At 41.7% G+C, this 22,362-nt stretch overlaps 1 protein-coding gene across 14 annotated transcripts in view; it reads right to left on the bottom strand.

Moving 5' to 3' along the window:
- The window catches only part of SFMBT1 (Scm like with four mbt domains 1), a 150,833-nt gene that overhangs the window by 104,402 nt on the left and 24,069 nt on the right, over window positions 1-22,362 (bottom strand). For 2 of the 14 annotated variants that reach the window (XM_077993133.1, XM_077993134.1), the window contains exon 2: window positions 15,344-15,435. The exons of the other annotated variants lie outside the window; for them this stretch is intronic. The gene's annotated coding sequence lies outside the window, so the exon portion shown is untranslated. The remainder of the gene's footprint in view (window positions 1-15,343; window positions 15,436-22,362) is intronic. 14 annotated transcript variants of the gene reach the window in all.

The raw sequence follows: 22,362 nt of genomic DNA on the forward strand, positions 1-22,362 counted from the left end.
TGCTTTGTAGTTTTGAAAAGTCAGGAGTTCTTTTTAAATTCTTGGGAGTTGGTCTGAATGTAGTCAGGTCACTTTTCTTATCAAAGAGCAAAAACCTATGGGAAATATAAACACATGTTAACATACAGTCCCTACACTTTGAGAGCATGTCATGCCAGTTGGAAAAACCTAACAGCAACTTACTATGGCAAATGATGACTACCAAATGCTCTCAATAGGCTGTACGCACGATGGGAGTAAAGTGAAGGGGGGGTTTAAGCCATGTGGTTTTTTTGTTTGTTTGTTTAAGAGACAGGATCTCACTCTGTCACCCAGGCCAAAGTGCAGTGGTACAATCATAGCTCACTACAGCCTTAAACTCCTGGGCACAAATGATCCTCCTACCTTATCCTCCCAAGTAGCTAGGACTACAGGTGCATGCCAGCACACCCTGCTAATTGTTTTTGTAGACACAGGATTGGGTCTCACTGTGTTGCCCAGGCTAGTCTCAAACTGCTGGCCTCAAATGATCCTCCCACCTTGGCCTTCCAAAGTGTTGGGATTACCAGTAGGAGGCACAGTGCCCAGCTGGATTTAATTTTGAAAAACAGAAAAGAGGAAGAGAATTCCAGGCAGGAGGATAAAAGCAAAAACATAGAGATGAGAACACACAATATGTGTTTCAGGCACAGTGACTAGACCAATTTGGCTGGGGTATTTTTTCTCCTTTGTGTCATCTTTATTTTTCTACCTGGGATGTAAACTATGTGAACATGGGTCAGAAAAATCAGCTGCACAGAAACACTTCAGCCAATTGTAAGACAAAGAGAGGGTGGACATACATGAAGGGGCAGTAGTAATTCCAGACCTGCCTTCCAAAAGAGCCTGTGGTCCAGCCAGAAGGGCACTCTGGGTGGGGCAGGCAGGACTATGCAGTGCAGGTTCTTGGGAGGAGGGATGAGGAGGAGCAGTCACAGCAGATGCTGTGGCTGGGCTCCAACAAGTTTATTGAACTCTGCCTTCAAGCTGCTGCCTGAAGAAGTTGATTAGCCTGTTGGCAGGAGCATAGTGAGAGGTCACTTCAAGGCAAGTAACAAGAGAAGACTGGAAAGCTAGGTTGGCGTTAGCCTGGAGGCCTTATATATCAAGAGTTTGAACTTCAGACTGAAGGCTCCTAAATGGGATTAAAATGGCAGGAAAGTAAGCAGCAGTACACATATAGAGAGATCAGAGACTGATGTTCAGGATGGAGTGGGGGAGGAAGAGCCTGGAGGTTAGTTCTCAGGGGATGTTTACTTCAGCAATCATAAAAAGAGTCCAGCCTGTAATCCCTTACGCCTGTAATCCCAGCACTTTGGGAGGCCAGAGTGTTCCCTTCTCATTCTTTCTGGTTCCAGGGATGGCTGCTTCAGCTTAGCACATGTATGTGTTGGCTGGCATCAAAGTGGAGGCCCCACGTTACATAGGTGAATGAAGGCTTCTGGATCACGAGGTCAGGAGTTCAAGACCAGCCTGACTAACATGCTGAAACCCCGTCTCTACTAAAAATACAAAAATTAGCTGGGCGTGTTGGCACGTGCCTGTAACCCCAGTTACTCAGGAGGCTGAAGCAGGAAAATCGCTTGAATCCGGGAGGCGGAGGTTGTAGTGAGCCGAGATCCTGCCACTGTACTCCAGCCTGGGTGACAGAGCAATCCTCCCTCTCAAAAAAAAAAAAAAAAAGGAACACAGGAGGATGTGTGTAGATTATATCCAAATATTACATCATTTTATATAAGGGTCTTGAGCATCTATGAATTTTGGATATGGAGGAGTCCTGGAACCAATCCCCTGCAAACACCAAGGGAAGACTGTACTTCATTTATGTAACCTTCCACAGTTTACAAAGGACTTTTGCTTATGTAATCTCCTTTTACCCTCAGAACAATTTGTAAAGTAGAACATTTGCTATATTTCACAAGTGAGGAATTGCTGTTCTGGGCAGTTCCTTTTATGACCATCATTCCATGTTTCATTTTATGGTTCTGTCTCTTAACCAGTAGACTGTAAGCTCCATGAGGGTATGCAGGGACCACACTGAATTTTGTTTGCCCTTGTAGCCCTGGCTGCCTCATGAAGAGCCATGGTCCCTGATCCCAGTAGACATATGCTCACTAAATACGTGACAGATGGGTGAGGAGTACATCCCCTCTCCCATTCTTGTTTCAATGATACTGAAATGCTTTATCAATTAAAAGTGTTTGGGGGCTTTTTGTGTTTGTTTTAGATTACTGTTCTGACAATCAAAAGGCTTTGACAATTTTAATATCTCTACTTAGCACTTCCTAAACAAGACCTCTTTTCCCCCGCTAGGTGGGAAAAAGGAAAAATACACAAAAAGGAATATCAGGCTGCCTGCCACCTTCACAGTTGTATCAAAAAGTCACTCTAAGTGATATATTAGACTTAGGACCAAAAAAGGTCAACATTTGCTAATTATTTTTTCAAACATGTTCTGTTTCTTTGCAGAATGAAATGTATGCTGAGACAAATAACCACACATATGAGTACCTACAGTGCCAGAGTTGAGAAACTCTGGCCTAGAACACTTGTGCCAGAAAACAAGAAAATGCTCCAAGAATAATGGAGACATGTCAAAAGGACAAAGAAAAGAAGTAGCTTGAAGGGCCTCCCACTGGCCAAATCTGAGACAATTTAAGCATCAATACAAATAATAAAAGATGATAGCTCATTGATTAAAATAAAAAACATGAGTTCATATTGATATAAATTAATAAATTGAAAATGTGATGAAGAATGAGATAGTTAACATAGTGTGGAAGTACCTATCCATAAAATACCAATTAACTACAAATGGAAGAATAATTTAGCAGTGGAAAAATGCAAAAAAAATTGAAATTGTATGTCACCTATTAGGAGGCGATGAGACAAAGCATCATTTCTGCGATATTCCCGCCAAACATATGCAACCTGAGTTTAATCATGAGAAAATATCAGACAAACCCAAATTAAGGGACAGGCTACAAAACAACTGGCTTATAATTTCCAACCTATCAAGACCATGAAAGTCAAAAGAAGGCTGAGAAAGACTTGGCAACTAAATGCAAAGCATGTGAATCTGAACTGAATCCTTTGCTTGTCCAAAACAAACAAACAAACAAACAAACAAAAAGGCAGTGGGGAAAGAGGCTGGAAGGGTATTGGGACTACTGGTCAAACTTGAATGGGGAATTGGGGGTCTGAGGAGTATTTGATGGTAATATAATGTGTCAATATTAATTTCCTGCTTTTGATGGTTATGTTGTATTTATGTAGAAGAATGTCCTTATCACTGGAAACATACACACACTAGGGTAATTCCAGAGTGATGGGGCATCAGGTGGACAACTTATTGCCAAAGGTTCTGGAGAAGAAAACAGAAGTTTTCTCTACTGTACTTGTAACTTTTCTATTTTGGGCTGTTTCAAAAGTTTTCAAAAATATTTTAAATGATTAGTATCTCTCCAAAATGAAAGTAATGGATACAATCTTAATATATACACACACATTCTTTCCAACAAGAATGTTCTCTTTGTAGAAGTACTAAATAAGTCTTCCATTTGGTCACTAGGGAAGCAGTGTAAAACAGTGTTGCATAACAAAAAAGAAAAACCAGGCTTTACATATAGTAACATTGACTTCAAACTCTAGTTCATCACATACAAATTTCATGACCCTAGGAAGATTTTTTTTTTTTTTTTTGAGACAGAGTCTCGCTCTGTTGCCTAGGCTGGAGTGCAGTGACGCGATCTCAGCTCACTGCAAGCTCCGCCTTCTGGGTTTACTTGCTCCGTTCTCCTGCCTCAGCCTCCTGAGTAGCTGGGGCTACAGGCGCCCGCCACCATGCCCGGCTAATTTTTTGTATTTTTAGTAGAAACGGGGTTTCACCGTGTTAGCCAGGATGGTCTCAATCTCCTGACCTCGTGATCCGTCCACCTCAGCCTCCCAAAGTGTTGGGATTACAGGCGTGAGCCACCGCGCCCGGCCAGATTTTTTTTTACCCTTATGGGTCTTGATATCCTACTCTGTAAAGTAAGAATACCAGCCAGGCATGGTGGCTCACGCCTGTAATCCCAACTACTCAGAAGGCTTGAGGTGGGAGGATCACTTGAGCCTAGGAGTTGGAGATCAACCTGGGCAACATACCAAGACCCTGTCTCTATAAAAAGGAAGAAAATGAAAAAAGAAAAAACGGGAAGTTAGAATACCACTTTTGGCTGGGCACAGTGGTTTATGCCTGTAATCCCGGCACTTTGGGAGGCCGAGGTGGGCAGATCACTTGAGGTCGGGAGTTCAAGACCAGCCTGGCCAACAGGGTAAAACCCTGTCTCTACTAAAAATACAAAAATTAGCCCGGTGCTTGGTGGCACACACCTGTAATCCCAGCTACTTGGTAGCCTGAGGCAGGAGAATCACTTGAACCCGGGAGGCAGAGATTGCAGTGAGCCGAGATCATGCCACTGTACTCCAGAGACTCCATCTCAAAAAAAAAAAAGAAACCCTCATTTTGAACAACAAAAGTTGTTAATCTGCTGAGAATACAGGAGAATATAAGGGAGGGAGGAAATCTGGTGCTAGATAATATAATCCCTCACTCTTTCAGTAAATTTGGTTTTTAAACACATGAATCACTTATTCATTCAACAAATATTTACAGTTGACCCTTGAACAACACAGGCGTCAAGATTACCAACCATCATCACAAGAAAAAACCCGCACATAACTTTTGACTCCCCAAAACTTTACTAATAGCCTACAGCTGACTAGCCTTACTGACAACATAAACAGTGGATTAACACGTTCTGTATATGTATTATATACTGTATTCTTACAACAAAATAAGCTAGAGAAAAGAAAATATTAGAAAAATTATAAGGAAGAGAAAATATATTTACTATTCACTAAGTGGAATGGATTATCATAAAGGTTTTCATTCTCATGGTCTTCACACTGAGTAGGCTGAGAAGGAGGAGGATGGGTTGGTCTTGCTGTCTCAGGGGTAGCAGAGGCAGAAGAAAATCCACATAAAGTGGACCCATGTGATTTGACCTGTGCTGTTCAAGGTCAACTATACTTAGTTTCTATACTATGGTCTACTATGTAGCAGCTACAGAGATTTAAAACATGATTCCTTTGCCTCAAGCCAATGGGAAATGAGCTAAAAGCAAGCAATCATAACGAAAAGGAAGAATGTTTTCAGTAGTAAAGGAGAAAGAAAAAAATTCAAACGGATTTTCTCATTCTTAACAAACAAGCAAGTGAAACTTCTTTGGGTAAAGAGAGAAGAACCAGAAAGCTATTCTGGCTCTTCAATGCTCCTACTGCAGGGAGTGCAAGGGGGTGCGGGGCAGGAAGCCTGAGTTACCTATCCCAGGGGAGGACAAAGGGAGACAAAGCTATCCAGAGAGCAGCAGCCGGGCGCGGTGGCTCACGCCTATAATCCCAGCACTTTGGGAGGCCAAGGCGGGCGGATCAGGAGGTCAGGAGATTGAGACCATCCATGGCTAACATGGTGAAACCCCGCCTCTACTAAAAAATGCAAAACATTAGCCAGGCACGGTGGCGGGAGCCCGTAGTCCCAGCTACTGGGGAGACTGAAGCAGGAGAATGACATGAACCTGGGAGGCGGAGCTTGTAGTGAGAAGAGATCGCGCCACTGCACCTCCAACTTGGGCGGCAGAGCAAGACTCCATTCTCAAAAAAAAAAAAAAACAAACAGAGCGGCTGGGCAGTGACCGAACAACATGGCTGCCAGGCCAGGGGAAAGTAGCTCATGGGTCCTGACTGAACCCTCTGTGGGGCTGGTAAGCCCTTTCTAGTCCAGAGATGCTTTAGGGAGGAGGAGGTGAGTGGCAGAAAGAAAATTATCCAAGAAATTTTATTAATGTTCTTTATACAATATAGATGGGGAAAATGCACAAGGAGGTAATTGTGGAGCCATGTTTCAAAGTAAGATGACACTCACTTAATTTGTACAACCAAAATACAGTGTGTTTTTCTATAATGACATGTTATTTATAGCCTAGTATTGTTTTACAGTAGCTGACTAAGTGACAAACATCTCTGTATATATAGAACTTAACTTTAAAAACATGTTTAAATAAGGTAATTTGCCCAAAGCTTCTCCATTGAATTTTAATTCCACAATATTTGTTATACCGTATCAACAAAATGACACCAGATAAAAAAGACCACTAAGCTCAAAAACATCTATTTGGTATCTATATCTTCGGAACTGTTTTCCAGTCAGTATTTACCAACACAGTTAAAAACCAGCATATTTACGATGCTTCTTTACCAGCCTGCTAGCTACTTGTCTCCATCTACTACTGAGCACCTCCTTTATTCGTGGTACTTCCCGGGGGATGATGGGGAAGCCCAATACGAAGTTCAATCTTGCTCTAAAGGATTTTACAGTTATGGACAGAATCACTAGGGAAATTTCTGAAATGCAAGGCTTTTCAAAATTAGCTGCCAAAAAACGGAGAGTTAACTGTGAGTCAAAATAGCTGCAAACAGCTTTACCAAAAGAAAGGCATAAACTTCATCTTCAAGGACAGACAGAACCTTGGAAAGGTAGAGGAAACGGTGGAAGGCATTCCCGGCAGGCCAAGCAGCACACAAAGGGTACCAAGGCAGGCATGAGGCTGGCACCAGCTCAGCAAGGGGCATGGTGGAAAGTATGCTCATGTGTAAGGTGGCAGGAGGGATCAGTCTGCTGGCATAGATAACAAGGCCACACAGAAGAGTGCACATAATACATAAAAGTTCTATAGTACACAAATGGCACCAAACCAGAAAGACTTGAGGAGTGCCGTATCTTATAGCTGCCAGGTGACATATACTCAATTAAAGGGCAGTTAGGACCAGCAGCTGACCAGCAGGAAGGTGTTGGACTAGTCCAGAGATCAAATGCTGTAGGCTTAAAGCAGACAAGTGGCCATCAGAATGGTGTACAAGGACTGAGCCTAAGAGACATTTCAAAGTAGGAAATGACAGAAAAATCAAAGATGACTCCAAATTCTACCATGTGAAAAGGAAAATAAATACTGGTGTCACTGATAATACTGGGATAGTAGTTAAGAAGAACTGAGGTTTGGGAGTGGGGGAAGTGTAAAAGACTGGTGCGTTCACCATGACTAGTGAACTCTGGGGTAATGAGAGTGGCCACCCAGGTGAAGAAGTCCTGGAATCAGCGGCAAACCAGGCTGTTGTCAGATGACAGAGTATAAGAAAGGTTGGATTGTAGGTTTACAAATCAACTGGCATACTGCAGGTAACTACTAATCAGAAAATCTCACAGAGAAATGAACAGAGAATGAAGGAGAGACCACAAAAAAAGAGAGAAAGGAACTAACACTTTTTAAGCATCTATGTGCCAGCCACTGCATGAGCCACTTTGTATAAAGTAGAGAAAAAACTGAGAGGTAGGAAACCTAGAAAGCTTCCTCTCACAAAGAGGAGTGCACCACTGACAAACCCAAACATGAAAGGAAATTCAAGAGAATAAAGACTGAGAAAAGAAAGGACATTGGCCTTTCCACTGCAAAGGTCACAGGCACCCTCTGGGAGAGATTTCCAGCTGTGTAGTGGAAGCCGAGGCTATGATGTGGGTGGCTGAGAAGAGAAGGACAGATATATATATATATATTGGCCGGGCGCGGTGGCTCAAGCCTGTAATCCCAGCACTTTGGGAGGCCGAGATGGGCGGATCACGAGGTCAGGAGATCGAGACCATCCTGGCTAACACGGTGAAACCCCGTCTCTACTAAAAAATACAAAAAAAAAAAACTAGCCGGGCAAGGTGGCGGGCGCCTGTAGTCCCAGCTACTCAGGAGGCTGAGGCCGGAGAATGGCGTAAACCCGGGAGGCGGAGCTTGCAGTGAGCTGAGATCTGGCCACTGCACTCCAGCCTGGGCGACAGAGCGAGACTCTGTCTCAAAAAAAAAAAAAAAAAAAAAAGAGAAGGACAGATATAAACTGAAGGCAGTGAATAAGAAGTAGGCATTTAAGTAGTTGGGCAGCAAATGGACAAGATTCAGTGGCTGCCAAAAAGGACATAAGTGCCTTGCAGTGAGTGCTCTTAATCCTTTGCTTCTTTTAGTAATAGGAAAACACTGACCAACAAACCCAAAAGTCAAAGGTTAGGGCCTACATATCATATGATTCAAGGTAATGCAATTACGGGAAAATGGAAGACACACTTTAGTTTTTGCAGGCTCAATTTCCATCACCAGCAAATCTAGTTCAGCTATAAATATAACAAATTAACATATACTGATTGGAGCGTATTTCACCTGCTTTACAGTTGAAAAGCTAACATCTCTCAAAACTCAATGCTAAAGAGACTAATAACAAAAATACAAAAAAAAAAGCCATAAAAAAGTATAAATATTTCATACTACCTTTCCCAAATCGTAGAACATATTTTGAGGCCAGGAGCAGTGGCTCACACCTGTAATCCCAGCACTTTGGGAGGCTGAGGCGGGCAGATCACAAGGTCAGGAGATCGAGACCATCCTGGCTAACACGGTGAAACCCCCTCTCTACTAAAAAATACAAAAAACTAGCCGGGCGAGGTGGTGGGCACCTGTAGTCCCAGCTACTCAGGAGGCTGAGGCAGGAGAATGGTGTGAACCCGGGAGGCGGAGCTTGCAGTGAGCTGAGATCACGCCACTGCACTCCAGCCTGGGCGACAGAGCAAGACTCCGTCTCCAAAAAAAAAAAAAATTTTTGAAAAATAAAGCATCTAAAAGATCAATCACAATCATCTGAAAATCTGCATTAGGAATTGTGGAGCTACTGGATTTGATAATAATGTTGGCAAAAACACTTGCTGCTTCAATGGAAAATATTTTCATCAATATTTCCAGTGATGAGCCCTAAGTGGAGACAGTACAATTCATTCATGAAACTTGCTAAGTTACAATTTATGCACTAATTTGTACTCAAAATGGTAAGGGTAATCATTCTTTAATCTTTCACCTAAAGAGTACACTCTTCTAAGTGGACAATAGGGAACAGGTAAACTTAGAATTGGCAAAACAATATTACATCTTGAGTATAACTCTTAGTGGTGTTGTATGGCTAAGTTGTTCAAAACAGACCAGAAGTGAGTTTTCTGCTAAATTCACTTTTCTATCCACTGCTAGCTGGAATCAACTTTTTTCACATTCTAGAAAATGATTATATTACTATATCTGCTCTTGCCAAAATGCTCTCACCATTTTGTTACTATAGATAATAATCCATTAATAGTAAATTTACTTCAAGAAGGAACACAGTTTATTTATAAAGAATCTTTTTTTTTTTTTTTTTTTTTGAGACAGAGTCTCGCTCTGTCACCCAGGCTGGAGTGCAATGGCGCCATCTCGGCTCACTGCAACCTCCGCCTCCTGGGTTCAAGTGATTTTCCTGCCTCAGCCTCCCAAGTAGCTAGGATTACAGGTGCCCACCACCACACCCAGCTAATGTTTGTATTTTATTTTTTATTTTATTTTATTTTTTTTTTTGAGACAGAGTCTCGCTTAGTCGCCCAGGCTGGAGTGCAATGGCGCGATCTCGGCTCACTGCAAGCTCCACCTCCCGGGTTCACGCCATTCTCCTGCCTCAGCCTCCCGAGTAGCTGGGACTACAGGCGCCCGCCGCCTCGCCCGGCTAATTTTTTGCATTTTTAGTAGAGACGGGGTTTCACCGTGTTAGCCAGGATGGTCTCGATCTCCTGACCTCGTGATCCGCCCGCCTCGGCCTCCCAAAGTGCTGGGATTACAGGCGTGAGCCACCGCGCCCGGCCATGTTTGTATTTTAAAGTAGAGATGGGGTTTCACCATGTTGGTCAGGCTGGTCTCAATCTCCTTATCCCAGGTGATCCGCCCACCTCAGCCTCCCAAAGTGCTGGGATTACAGGTGTGAGCCACTGCTCCCGGCCAAGAATCATTTTATTTAAATAAACTGCCTTGCAGTTAGGGAGGAAGACAGCTGACACTTAAGTGCTCACTGCAGTAGGCACCATGTGATGTGACACCTCTTCCATCCCACCACCATTTGAAATATTCCCATTTTAAAGGTCAGGAAATAGAGACTCGAAGAAGTTATTTAACTTGTTCGATATCACATAACTAGTAAATGACAGTCAAATCCATAACTAAGTTCTTTTGCCAACATACCGACCTGCCTGCCATTCAAAAATAAAATCTTTACACGTAAGGCTTTTTCCAAAATGGATTTCCTCATCTTCTATCATTTCTTCTTAGGCATTTCACTGAATATCCTAAAGCCTCAATTCAGGAAAGAACTGAGACCACTTCTTAGAAAGTTTTTAGGCCAGGTGCAGCAGCTAATGCCTGTAATGCCAGCACTTTGGGAGGCTGAGGCAGGAGAATCGCTTGAGCCCAGGAGGTCAAGTTTGCAGTGAGCCATGATCACACCACTGCACTCCAGCCTGGGTGACAGAGTGAGAGACTCTGTATTACAAAAAAATAAGTTTTTAGAACCACCACCCAATGAATCAACTGACAACAAGAAACATATCTGAGAGCTTTTACTGATAACAGATCTTCGCAAAAAGTTCTGGAGACCAACAGTACATCTAGTCTACCTTATAAACTGTACAGCGATTTTTACAATATTCTTTTTTTTTTTTTTTTTTTTTTTTGAGACGGAGTCTCGCTCTGTAGCCCAGGCTGGAGTGCAGTGGCCGGATCTCAGCTCACTGCAAGCTCCACCTCCCGGGTTCACGCCATTCTCCGGCCTCAGCCTCCCGAGTAGCTGGGACTACAGGCGCCCGCCACCTCGCCTGGCTAGTTTTTTGTATTTCTTAGTAGAGACGGGGTTTCACCATGTTAGCCAGGATGGTCTCGATCTCCTGACCTCGTGATCCACCCATCTCGGCCTCCCAAAGTGCTGGGATTACAGGCTTGAGCCACCGCGCCCGGCCCTTTACAATATTCTTTATTTTCGCAACACAAAATCAGGTGTCACAGTCCCTGACAGGGGTGAGTCCTAGGCTCTCTTGGGACTATACTCTAAAGGACAGGCCCTCAGTGTGTGACGGAGTGAGTGAACGAATAAAGACACAGCCAGTAAAAATGTTAATACAGCAGAAATAAATTATGAATCTGGAGGACCCCCAGAATGAAAGCATAAAGCAACCTCTCTCAACAAATGTCGTTTTAAAAGCCAGAATCATGTTTGAGTTATATAAAAAGTAATAGGGCCGGGAGCAGTGGCTCACACCTGTAATCCCAGCACTTTGGGAGGCTGGGGCAGGCAGATCACTTGAGCCCAGGAATGGAAGGCTAGCCTGGGCAACATGGTGAAACCTCGTCTCTACAAAACTTAGCTGGGCATGGTGGTGTATGCCTGTACTCACAGCTACTGAGGAGGCTGAGTGGAAGGATCACTTGAACCCAGGAGGCAGAGGTTGCAGTGAGCCAAGATCATGCCACTGCACTCCAGCCTGAGTGACAGGTGAGAGAGACCCCTGTTCCAAGAAAAAAAAAAAAAAAAAAAACCTCACTGTATTTTAATTTGCAATACCCCAAAATTAAAGCTACAAGAATGGTTACCATAAAAAAAAAGAGAGAGAATAACAAGTGCTGTCAAGGATGTTGAGAAACCAGAATGTAAAATGGTATAGGCAATTTGAAAAAACAGTTTGGCAGTTCTTCAAAAAGTTAAACATAAGAGTTACCATAGATCCAGCAATTCCACTCCTAGGTATATACCCAAGAGAAATGAAGACAAATGTTCACACAAAAACTTGTATAGCAATATTCACAGCAGCATTACTGACAATAGCCAAAATGTACAAACAACCCAAATGTTCATCAACTGATGAGTAGATAAATAAGATGTGACATAGCCATACAGTAGACTATTATCTGGTAGTAAAAACAAATGAAATACTGATACACACTACAATACAGATGAACTTCAAAAACTTTATGCTAAATTAATGCCAGGCCCAAAATACCACAAATTATGAGATATCATTTACACAAAATGTCCACCATAGGCAAATCTAGAGAGAAAGTAAGTAAATTAGTGGTTGCCTTAGGCTGAAGAAGCCGGGAAAGGGCATAACTGCTAATGGGTACAAGGTTTCTTTTCTGGAATAATGAAAATGTTCTAAAATTAGATTATCATGATGGTTACAGTACCCTGTAAATATACTGAAAACCAATGAATTGTATACGTTAAGTAGGTGATTCTCCTCTTATTTTTTAAATAAAACTATTTTAAAAATAAGAAAAAGCTTACAATTGTTTGCTTCTCATTTTTCTTCTTCATACAGCAAGGCATGCATGCCGTAGGGAAGACTTATTTCATCAAGAACAATATACTATGGTTTTTCCTTGATTTAGAATACTGTCTTTCTAACACCCTACTTCTAGCAGTAAAAGAAAATAAAGTTGGGAATTTCTAACATTTAGAAAATAGTCATTAATAAATTAAAGGACAAAGTTTTAAAAAAAATGAGAACCTTAAGCTCACACCTCTAACTCCAAAGCAGGAGGAATTTGCTTGGTCCAGCTCAGCACACCAGACACTACTGCACCCTCTGAGCTCTAATAACACTTACCATCATAGCCTTGATCATGGATCGCAGTGCGAACCTCCAGGGATTGCCTCAAGCCAAAAAGACATGTCAATCTAGCTGAGGTCAGGGTGAACATATATTCAACTTTCAAAGCATACAATCAATATTCAACCTTCCCAATGAAGTTGTATCAACGCACATACCACAAGCGTGAATAACAGCTCCAGTGGCTCTACATACTCAGTGACAGTGGGTTTTTAAATTCCTGCAAATCTAGTGAGTGTGTGACATATCCCAGTGTTGTAATTTGCATCCCCCAATTAAAGTGAGACTGAATGCCTTTTCTTATGTTTACTGACCACTGGATTCCCTCTTTTGAGAAGTGCCTTCTCAAGTCATTTCCTACTAGGCTGTCTTCCTTACTTAGATTTGAAGGAACGCTTCACATATTCTGACAGTTCTATATGATTATTTATTCTCCCACTCTGTGGCTCATTTTTTCACTCTCTTTATGGCATCTGTTGATAATGGTTTTAATTTTAATGTAGTCATATTTATCAACCCTTTCCTTTATAGTTAGTGCTTTTTGCCTCTTGTTTTAAGAAATCCTTCCCCATTCTGAAGCCACAAAGACCTTCTCTTATAGTTTTGCCTTTTACATTGGAAATTTCTATTTTGATTCATATTGGAAAGATCCAATTTCTTTTTATTTTTCCCATCTGTAAAACTGATTATTGTTAACTAGATTTGTCTCCAGTGTCTAGATTTATAACCACTAAGAAAAATAGAAACAAATGAGATCCTCCTTCTGTTGAGGACCTACTATGCTACCATGCTGAGTACTTTATATACAGTATACAAATATATGGTAATTCTGCTAAGTACGTTATTACTAGTCCCATCTTACAGAAAATGAAACTAAGGCTAAGAAACACGCCCAAGCTGTTAGAAGATAAAGATGGGATCCATGCCTGTCTAATCTAGTGCCCATAATATTTCTGCACACCATACTACTTTAAGTAAGAATGTGATCTCTGGATAAAAGAGGAAATATTTCCATTTTGAGGATGTTGCAGTCACTTTACTCTCCAGGTCCACTAATATACTGACACTTATTTTTATTTGGCAGTTATTTTATTAATTCACTCAACAGGTATTTCTTGAGTTCCTATTACCTGCCAGGTACTGTTCCAGGCTCCAGTGATGAAGTAGTGAGCAAAACAAAATCCCCACCCTCTTGGGGGTTTATAATCTAATCAGATCAGAAGTGTAGTCTCCCATGTTTATTCTAACTTAAGTCTTACACAGTTAATAAAGGAAACCTTCCACCAACAGCAGAGTGACAGGACTGCAACATGAAGCACTCTCATGGAGCAAGAAGGAACTTAAAGAGCAACTTGAAGAAATACCAGTATTCCTATGAAAGAACCCCAAGAAATAAAGCATCCCATGCCTCTTCCCTTCTCCTGCGGCTTATACCTTCACTCTTCAAAAAAAAGCAATATAATTATCTTAACGAAATGAGCATGGCTTCTTGTAAACATCTATATACACCTTGTGCTGTTTCTAAATTCTTTTCCTTCTCTATTTAAAAAAGATGCTTTTCAGTGTGTGACACGTAATAATAAACTGCTTTTTCATTAATACCAGCTGGAAGTCTATGCATACTTAGAAAATTGAAGAATGGGCTGGGTGCGGTGGCTCACACCTGTAATCCCAGCACTTTGGGAGGCGGAGGTGGGTGGATCTCGAGGTCAGGAGATCGAGACCATCCTGGCTAATATGGTGAAACTCCGTCTCTACTAAAAATACAAAAATCACCTGGGTGTGGTGGCATGGGCTTGTAGTCCCAGCTACTCAGGAGGGTGAGGCAGGAGAATCGCTTGAACCCAGGGAGGTAGAGGTTGCAGTGAGCCTAGATTGTGCCACTGCACTCCAGCCTGGGCGACAGAGTGAGACTCCGTCTCAGAAACAAAAAAAAAAAGAAAGAAAATTGAAGAATGCAAGAACCAGGCAAGAAAAAGAGTTAGTTCTGCAGTACAATATGAAGGCTAAGAACTTCCTTTATTTTCCCACCACCTGCCTGGATCTGTTTTCATCCTTCAGAGAAAGGAAAATCCCTTTCCTGAAGCTCTAGACACCACCCCGTTTCCCTAGTTACTCTGTAACCTAGAACCTTCAGTTAAACCTCATGTTCTACACCCCTATCTACCATAACAGTCCCACAAGATCAATACACAAACAGGCTCTCATGTTCCTATCTCAATAGTAAAAGAAAACCCCTTTGTGCCCTCCACGCACTTCTCCATTTCTCTGCTTCCTCCTCACAGCAAGCTGTCTCATCTCAGAGCCTTGCCTTCATACGGCATTTCTTCATTTCCTCCCCAATCTGGCTACAGCCTCACCTAACTCACTGGTACTGCTCTTGTCCGGGTCACCAATGACCTTCCAGTTGCTAAATCCAATGGTTCTCTCTCTTATTGTAGCAGACCCTCCATTCTACACAGTAAACTGCCACTTCTCAGAGAATTTTCTTCTCTCAGGTCCTGTGACACTACTTTCCTGGTTGTCCTTCTTCTTCTTCAGCCAAACTTTTTTTTTTTTTTTTCCTCTTTAGTCAATCCTGTCTCCTTTGCCGCCTCCTCAAGAATCACAAGCTCTAAAGCTTAGAATTCCTTGGGGTTTGGTGCTCAGTTCTCTTCTTTTTTTCCCACCCACACTGGAATTCTCTTCCCAGGTGATGTCATGCAAATTCATGGGTAAAAATATTATCAATACTCACACCTGTAATCCCAACACTTCGGAAGGCTGAGGAAAAGGACTGCTTGAGCCCAGGAGCTCGAGACCACTCTGGACAACATAGTGAGACTTCATTTCTACAAAAAAAATTTTTTTTAATTAACTGGATGTGGTGGCCTGTATCTGTAGTCCCAGCTACTGGGGAGGCTGAAGTGGAAGGATCATGTGAGTCCAGGAGGTCAAGAGGGCTGCAGTGAGCTATGATTGTATCACTGCACTCCAGCCTGGGCAAAAGAGCATGACTATGTCTCAAAAAACAAATGAAAAAAAGCACACGCACGTGCACACGTGTGTGTGAAATCAATGATTAGGAGGACTGTCACTGGTATATGTGTGGGTGTGTGTGGGGGGGTGTGTGTGTGTGTGTGTGAAATCAATGATTAGGACTCACTCACTGAGTTCCAGACTCACATATCCAACTACTCATTTGGAATTTCCATTTTAATGTTACACGGGCAACCAAACCTTTTTGCTTCTCAACTCAACTCTCCCCAGGTTTCCCCATCTCAGTATTACAGGACCAACCTCGTTAAAAACTTAGAAACCACTATTGATGGCTTCCTCATCCTCACCCCATCCATGAGCAAGTCCTATTGAGTAGCCACCATACATTTTGAAATCAAACACTTCTCTCCATTTTTCACCGTCATCATCCTAGTCCATGTCACTTAGACTATTGCAGCGACCTCCAAACTGTCTCCCTTTCCACATTTGGAAGTCCATTCTCCATAGAGCATACAGGCATTTTTTAAAATACAAAGCAAATCATGACACAATCCTACTTAAAGCCTTTCAGTAACTGCCTAAATAGTAAAATCAAAACTCCTTACTGGGAATACGAGGCCCTGCAAGATCTGGTGTCCCCACTTACCACTTCGGCTTCTTTCCATTCACACTCCCTCCGTTGGTTCCTAGTTCAACACAGACTCCAATCTCAGGGCCTCTGCAGGTGCTCTCCCCATCACCCAGCCTTCTCTACACGACTGCTTCTTGCCTTCCACAGCTTAGTCTAAAACCAGTACGTAATGATTTTTTTTTTCTTGCCGTGGCCAGTGAGTACCAAGAAAAAAAAGTAGGCCAGGTGTGATGTAATCCCAGCACTTTGGGAGGACAAGGCAGGTGGATCACCTAAGGTCAGGAGTTCGAGACCAGTCTGGCCAACATGGTGAAACTCCATCTCTACTACAAATACAAAAAGTGGCCAGGCGTGGTGGTGCACGTCTGTAATCCCAGCTACTCGGGAGCCTGAGGCAGGAGAATCGCTTGAACCTGACAGGCAGAGGTTGCAGTGAGCCAAGATAGCGCCACTGCACTCCTGCCTGGGCGACGGAATGAGACTCCATCTCAAAACAAACAAACAAAGAAAAAACAAAAAAGAAAAAAAAAGGAAAAAAGAGATTTTTCACTCTACTGAACACATCCCCATCTTATTTTCTAACATATCAGTCAGATTTCCTGCCTAGCATTTATCAAAATTACTAGATTGTACTTATTTCCTTACTGGTTTATTATCTCCCTACCTTCCTGCAATACAAGCTTTTGTCTTTTTGGGGTAGTATATTAAAGTCAATACATGTTTGTAGAATGAATGGCGGAAAGAACAAGGTAAGGATGGAAGAAGGAGGGAAAAGGGGAAACCAAGAACAGAGAACACATTTCCAATCTATACCCAGGCTTCCACCCAGAGTTTTGTAATACAGGCTTTTCCATACTAAGTAAAAGCAGAGGCCAGGCGTGGTGGTTCACTCCTGTAATCCCAGCACTTTCGAAGGCTGAGGCGGGCGTGTCACCTGAGGTGAGGAGTTTGAGACCAGCCTGGCCAGCTGGGCATGGTGGTGCGTGCCTGTAATCCTAGCTACATGAGAGGCCGAGGCAGGAGAATCGCTTGAACCCAGGAGGCAGAGGCTGCAGTGAGCTGAGATTGCGCCACTGCACTCCAGCCTGGGCAACAAGAGTGAGACTCTGTCTCAAAAAAAGAAAAAAGAAAAAAGAAAGAAAGTAGAGGTCCCCTATTGGCTACATTGAGCCTAACAGTAATATAAAACAATATATAATAAACTTAATCTATTCGTAAAGGACATCTCTAACAACAATCTTTTTTACACTCAGTACATTTCTAACGAAAGATCAAATTCAGTTGTCACTTCTCTACAACTAGTCTTGAGAATAACTAGTGTGTACCTAAATTTGCTGAAGTAAATCTGGAGACAATTTTGCTTAAAACCTAATGTCAAGGAGAGGAAAAGGTAATACAAAACTCACGTGCTTTATGCCTACCCTCACTAGAAAATGTCTCTAGGAAAGCAAAATGTTAAAGCTGGGTGATGTGTAAATTGGGGATATATTATATTATCTCTACTTCTGTGTTATGTTTAAATTTTTGTATAATAAAGAGTTAAAAAAATAAAAGTAAATGCCTCTATGAAGTCAAAAGACAGCAAGTATCTGTGGGTCACAGATACACTCCTGGCTCAAGTGCACTCTGTTGCCATTTGGAGATTTAATTTAAATCAGTTGATGGTTGCTAACAGTGTCTTCATAAGTCTTATGACCTAAGGCCTTCACCAGGGCCTTTGTGAGAGAATCGGAGGATACAAGAAAGCAGGACTCCCCTTTCGCCTGCTCTATGTCACAGCCTTCCAGCCCCAGCACCACCAGCTCAGCCCCTTTGTATGGGAGTCTCCAATAACCACAGCTCAAAACAGCAACCACAGGGAAAAATAAAATCATTTACAAGGGGAAAAGAGAAAAAGCACGCAGAAGGGGAAAATATTAATACATTATTTTTGCTTAAACTCAAACCAACCATTTTCCCCTAGAATTCGGATGAGGTAATATTTCTTCTAAGGTAGCACTTCAAATTCAGGAAGGGATTCATAGAAGACTAAATGCAAAAACAGCAGAGGCCAGCCACCCCACCCAATAAAGTTTCTTCTCTCAAAGATTCCTCACCGCACTCTAGGATTCGTCTATGGCATTAAATAAAAAGTGGTTAACAGGTGAAAATTAAGGCCTCACTAGGTGAAACAAAGAACAGAAGAATCTAAGCTATTCTAGCAGGTGTTTGTTTTCTACTGTAGAAACAGCCTAGTTGGACTGGGTGTGGTGGCTCACACCTGTAATCCCAGTGCTTTGGGAGGCCGAGGTGGGCAGATCACTTGAGCTCAGGAGTTGGAGACCAAACTGGGCAACATGGTGAAACCCCATCTCTAGTAAAAACACAAAATTAGCTGAACATGGTGGCATGTGTCTGTAGTCCCAGCTACTCGGAAGGCTGAGGCAGGAGAATTGCCTGGGCCCAGGAGGTAGATGCTACAGTCATTCATGATCACACTGCTGCACTCCAGCCTGTGCGACAGGGTGAGGTGCTGTCTCAAAAAAAAAAAAGGCAAACATAAGACGCTGTTTCTATAAACAACAAACAAATAAATAAATAAGCCAGAATGAAGAAGCAAAATACACTATAGATATACAGTAGAATATTATTCAGTCTTTAAAATGAAGGCGATTCTGACATGTTACAATGTGGATGAACCTTGATATTAAGCTAAGTGAAATTAGCCAGTCAGTCACAAAAAGACAAATACATGACTCCACTTATACGAGGTACCTAAAGTAGTCAATTTCAGAGAACTGAAAAACAGAATGCTGGTTACCAGGGCGGGGTGGAGCAGGGAATGGGAAGTTATTACTTAACAGGTATGGAGTTTTAGTTTTACAAGATGAAAAGAGTAATGGAGACGGACTGTGGTAATGGTTGCACAACACTATGAACATAGTCATACCACTGAACTGTACACTGTACTGTAGTTAAGACAGTTTTATGAATGCATTTAATACCACTAAACTATATATTTAAAAATGGTTAAGATGCTAAGTTTTATTTTGCCACAATAAAAAAATTTAAAAAACAAAATGTTGTCATCCCTAATAAATAGCTTATTAATAACTTCATGTCAAAAATCATGTAGTTACCAACCAAGTATGTTTAGATTTTGGTGTCCTTGTTCATAAAGTGAGAACAGGAAAAAAAGAGGAGCAACCCGACCTTTAAATGACAGCAGAGCCCTGAGTAACAGATGACTCTAATTAGATCAGGAGAGGTCAATGTGATCCTTTAGGTGACAGAGATCTAATCTGGGACACAGTTGGGCCTAAACACAGATTTACTGAACTCAAGGAAATGAGCACTTAATCACACAAAGAGATCAGGGCCACAGTGAAGATATGTTTCCTGTCTTGTTCCATTTCTAGAGGCTGAGTTCAGTTTTGTGGTTCAACACATGGATATGACTAGGCTAAACTGGGATTTAATTCTTAGCTTTCTTACATTTCAGTCATGGTCTAAGATCTCACTCTGTGTTATTATTTGGTGGCACAATCCACACTACTCAGTTTAATTTGTTCTACATCTAAATTTATCTCCATACATGAATTAAATAAATACCATCTGTGCTAGATAGTGTATGCTGGTACTTAGTCCCACATCTACCCTTCCAGACTCTCCCTGCATCATCAGGCCTGAAATCTACATTTCCAAACCCCCCTGTCAGCTGTGCTCCCATTAGGCTCCGGCAGCAGCACTGGCAGGAGTACAGGTTCCTGCTTGGCTGCAGCGAACTACAGCAGCATCAGTGAGAAATGGGGGTTTATGGGCTCTGGTTTGTTCTTTCTCTCCCTTTTGTTCTTTCAGCCCTTCCTTTTGTAAACAATCCCTAGAGTTACATCCCTCTTGAATGAAACACCTGGAGTGGTTTGCTGACTAGACACTCACTAATAGCCCACCATATTCAAAACTTACATAACTCATGGGCCAGGGTGGGGAGCTATGCTATGAAATATTCACTCATCCATTCATTCAACAAATTTTTAGTGAGCAACTACTATGGACCAGATGCTGTTGTAGGTACTGGAGATATAGTAGGAAACAACACAGACAAAAATCCTTGTCCTCAAGGAGCTTATATTCTAGTGAAGGAGAGGCAATACTCAGGACAAATAAATCAAACACATAGTGTGTAACACAAGTGCTAAAATGAAAAAAAATTAAGCAGGGGCAGGGATATGAAATGTTGGAGAAGGGTAAAAATTTTAGATACACAGGTCACTGAGGTGATTTTGGGGGGGTGGGAACCCAAAGAGGAAAGGGAGCTAGTTACTCATGTAACTGTAGGAAGAGCATTCCAGACAAGGGAAGATATGTACAACAGTCCTAAGGAAGAAGCCTCCTTGGCATGTTCCTATGTGGAACAGAACAGGCAATGGGGAAGATATCTGAGAGATGGGGAGGGCCGGCCATGAGTGTCTTGTTGGCTATGATAAAGGTTTTAGCCACTGCAGTAAATTCTGAGCAGAGTAACATCATCTGACTTACTTGTTAACAGGGTCGTTGTGTGTCAACAACAGACTAAAAGGGGCAAAGGCAGAAGTAACAGGGAAAACAGCTAAGAGGCTCCCAAAATAATCCAAGTCAAACTGAATGATTGCTGGGACCAATGTGCTGATGCTACTCAGAGGATGCTAAGCAAATTCTGAATATATTTTGAACTCCTATCTGGGACTTAAAAAGTCAGGGGCCGGTCCAACAATCTCGCTGGAAATCACACAATAGAAACTTCGATGGGACTCCTACGAGGTGTAAGAATATAACCAATATTATAGAATTATTTAATTATATTTGTCTAAAGCCATTATACTGTTTATGTTTTGACATTTAGCCAAATATAAGAATATAAAGGCTTTAGCCATTATATATAAGAATATAAAGTATACAATGACTTTACCCAAAAATAAATAACTGCAAATTAACATTCTCCAAGTTATTATAGGAGAAAACTAATGTATAACATGCCAGAGTCATAAAATGTTTAATATTTTTATATAAGTATTATAGAAACAGTATAGAAATATATAAGTACCTATAAATCCAGCTTTTATTAAACTGGTCAAATTAGAGAAAAAATATGACCCTCTTAACTGTATTTCCAAGAGGAAAATTATCAAAATGTATATTTTCTAGAGAGCCAATGAAGAAAGAAATTTAGAACTAGAAAAAATCTGGGAGTCCCATTCCCTTCATTTTTGGACTAAAGTAATAAAGCCCAGACATAAATGAAGCCTGGTCATTCTTCAAGCATCAAAACATATTTCAGGCTGGGTGCAGTGGCTTATGCCTGTATCCTAACACTCTGGGAGGCTGAGGTGGAGGGATCACTTGAATTCAGGAGTTTGAGACCAGCCTGGGCAATGTTGGGGGACTTTGACTCTACAAAAAACTTAAAAATTTTAAAAATTAGCCAGGCATGGTGGCACACACTTAGGGTCCCAGCTTTTGGGAAGCTGAGGTGGGAGGTCACTTGGGCCCAGGAAGTAGATGATTCAGCGAGCCATGCTAGCGCCACTGCACTACAGCCTGGGTGACAGAGAGAACCCTGTTTTAAAAAAAAAAAAAAAAAAAATACTGTGATGTAAATATTTCTAGAATATATTTTTACTTCCCTATCTTCTCAAAACAGAGACTCCTAAACACACTTCATCCTTGCCTTGGTAACTCTGGTCTCTTTAAAGAGCAACTATATACCCAGTCCAGGTGTGATGCTGGACTTTGCTAACTGCTGCCTTCACTATGCAGCCCTAACAATCTCTACTCATCTTGCTCCCAGTTGATGGTGTCTGATCTATATGGAAGGTTGGAAAACAGTTAAGAACCACACATCAGCTTTGGTGCAGGAGCTTTATAGCAATTATTGTCAGCACTTGAAAACTGATTTTGCTTGCTCTCAGTGTTGGGCTGTGTTTTGAAGAGATAATATTGCATACAAATGGATGGGTAAGTGATGAAAGCACACTGCTTTAGAAAAAGTTCTACCCCCACATGCAACTGATCACCTTACAGAAAGTGTAGTGTTAAATTATTAAAAGCAAAATTAATTATCTGAAAAAATATTAACACCATAAACATCACCACATGAAAACGCAAACTGCCACAGTAATGCTTATGTCTC

The sequence above is a fragment of the Macaca mulatta genome, chromosome 2 (assembly GCF_049350105.2).
Source record: "Macaca mulatta isolate MMU2019108-1 chromosome 2, T2T-MMU8v2.0, whole genome shotgun sequence".
Classification (NCBI taxonomy): Eukaryota; Metazoa; Chordata; class Mammalia; order Primates; family Cercopithecidae; genus Macaca; species Macaca mulatta.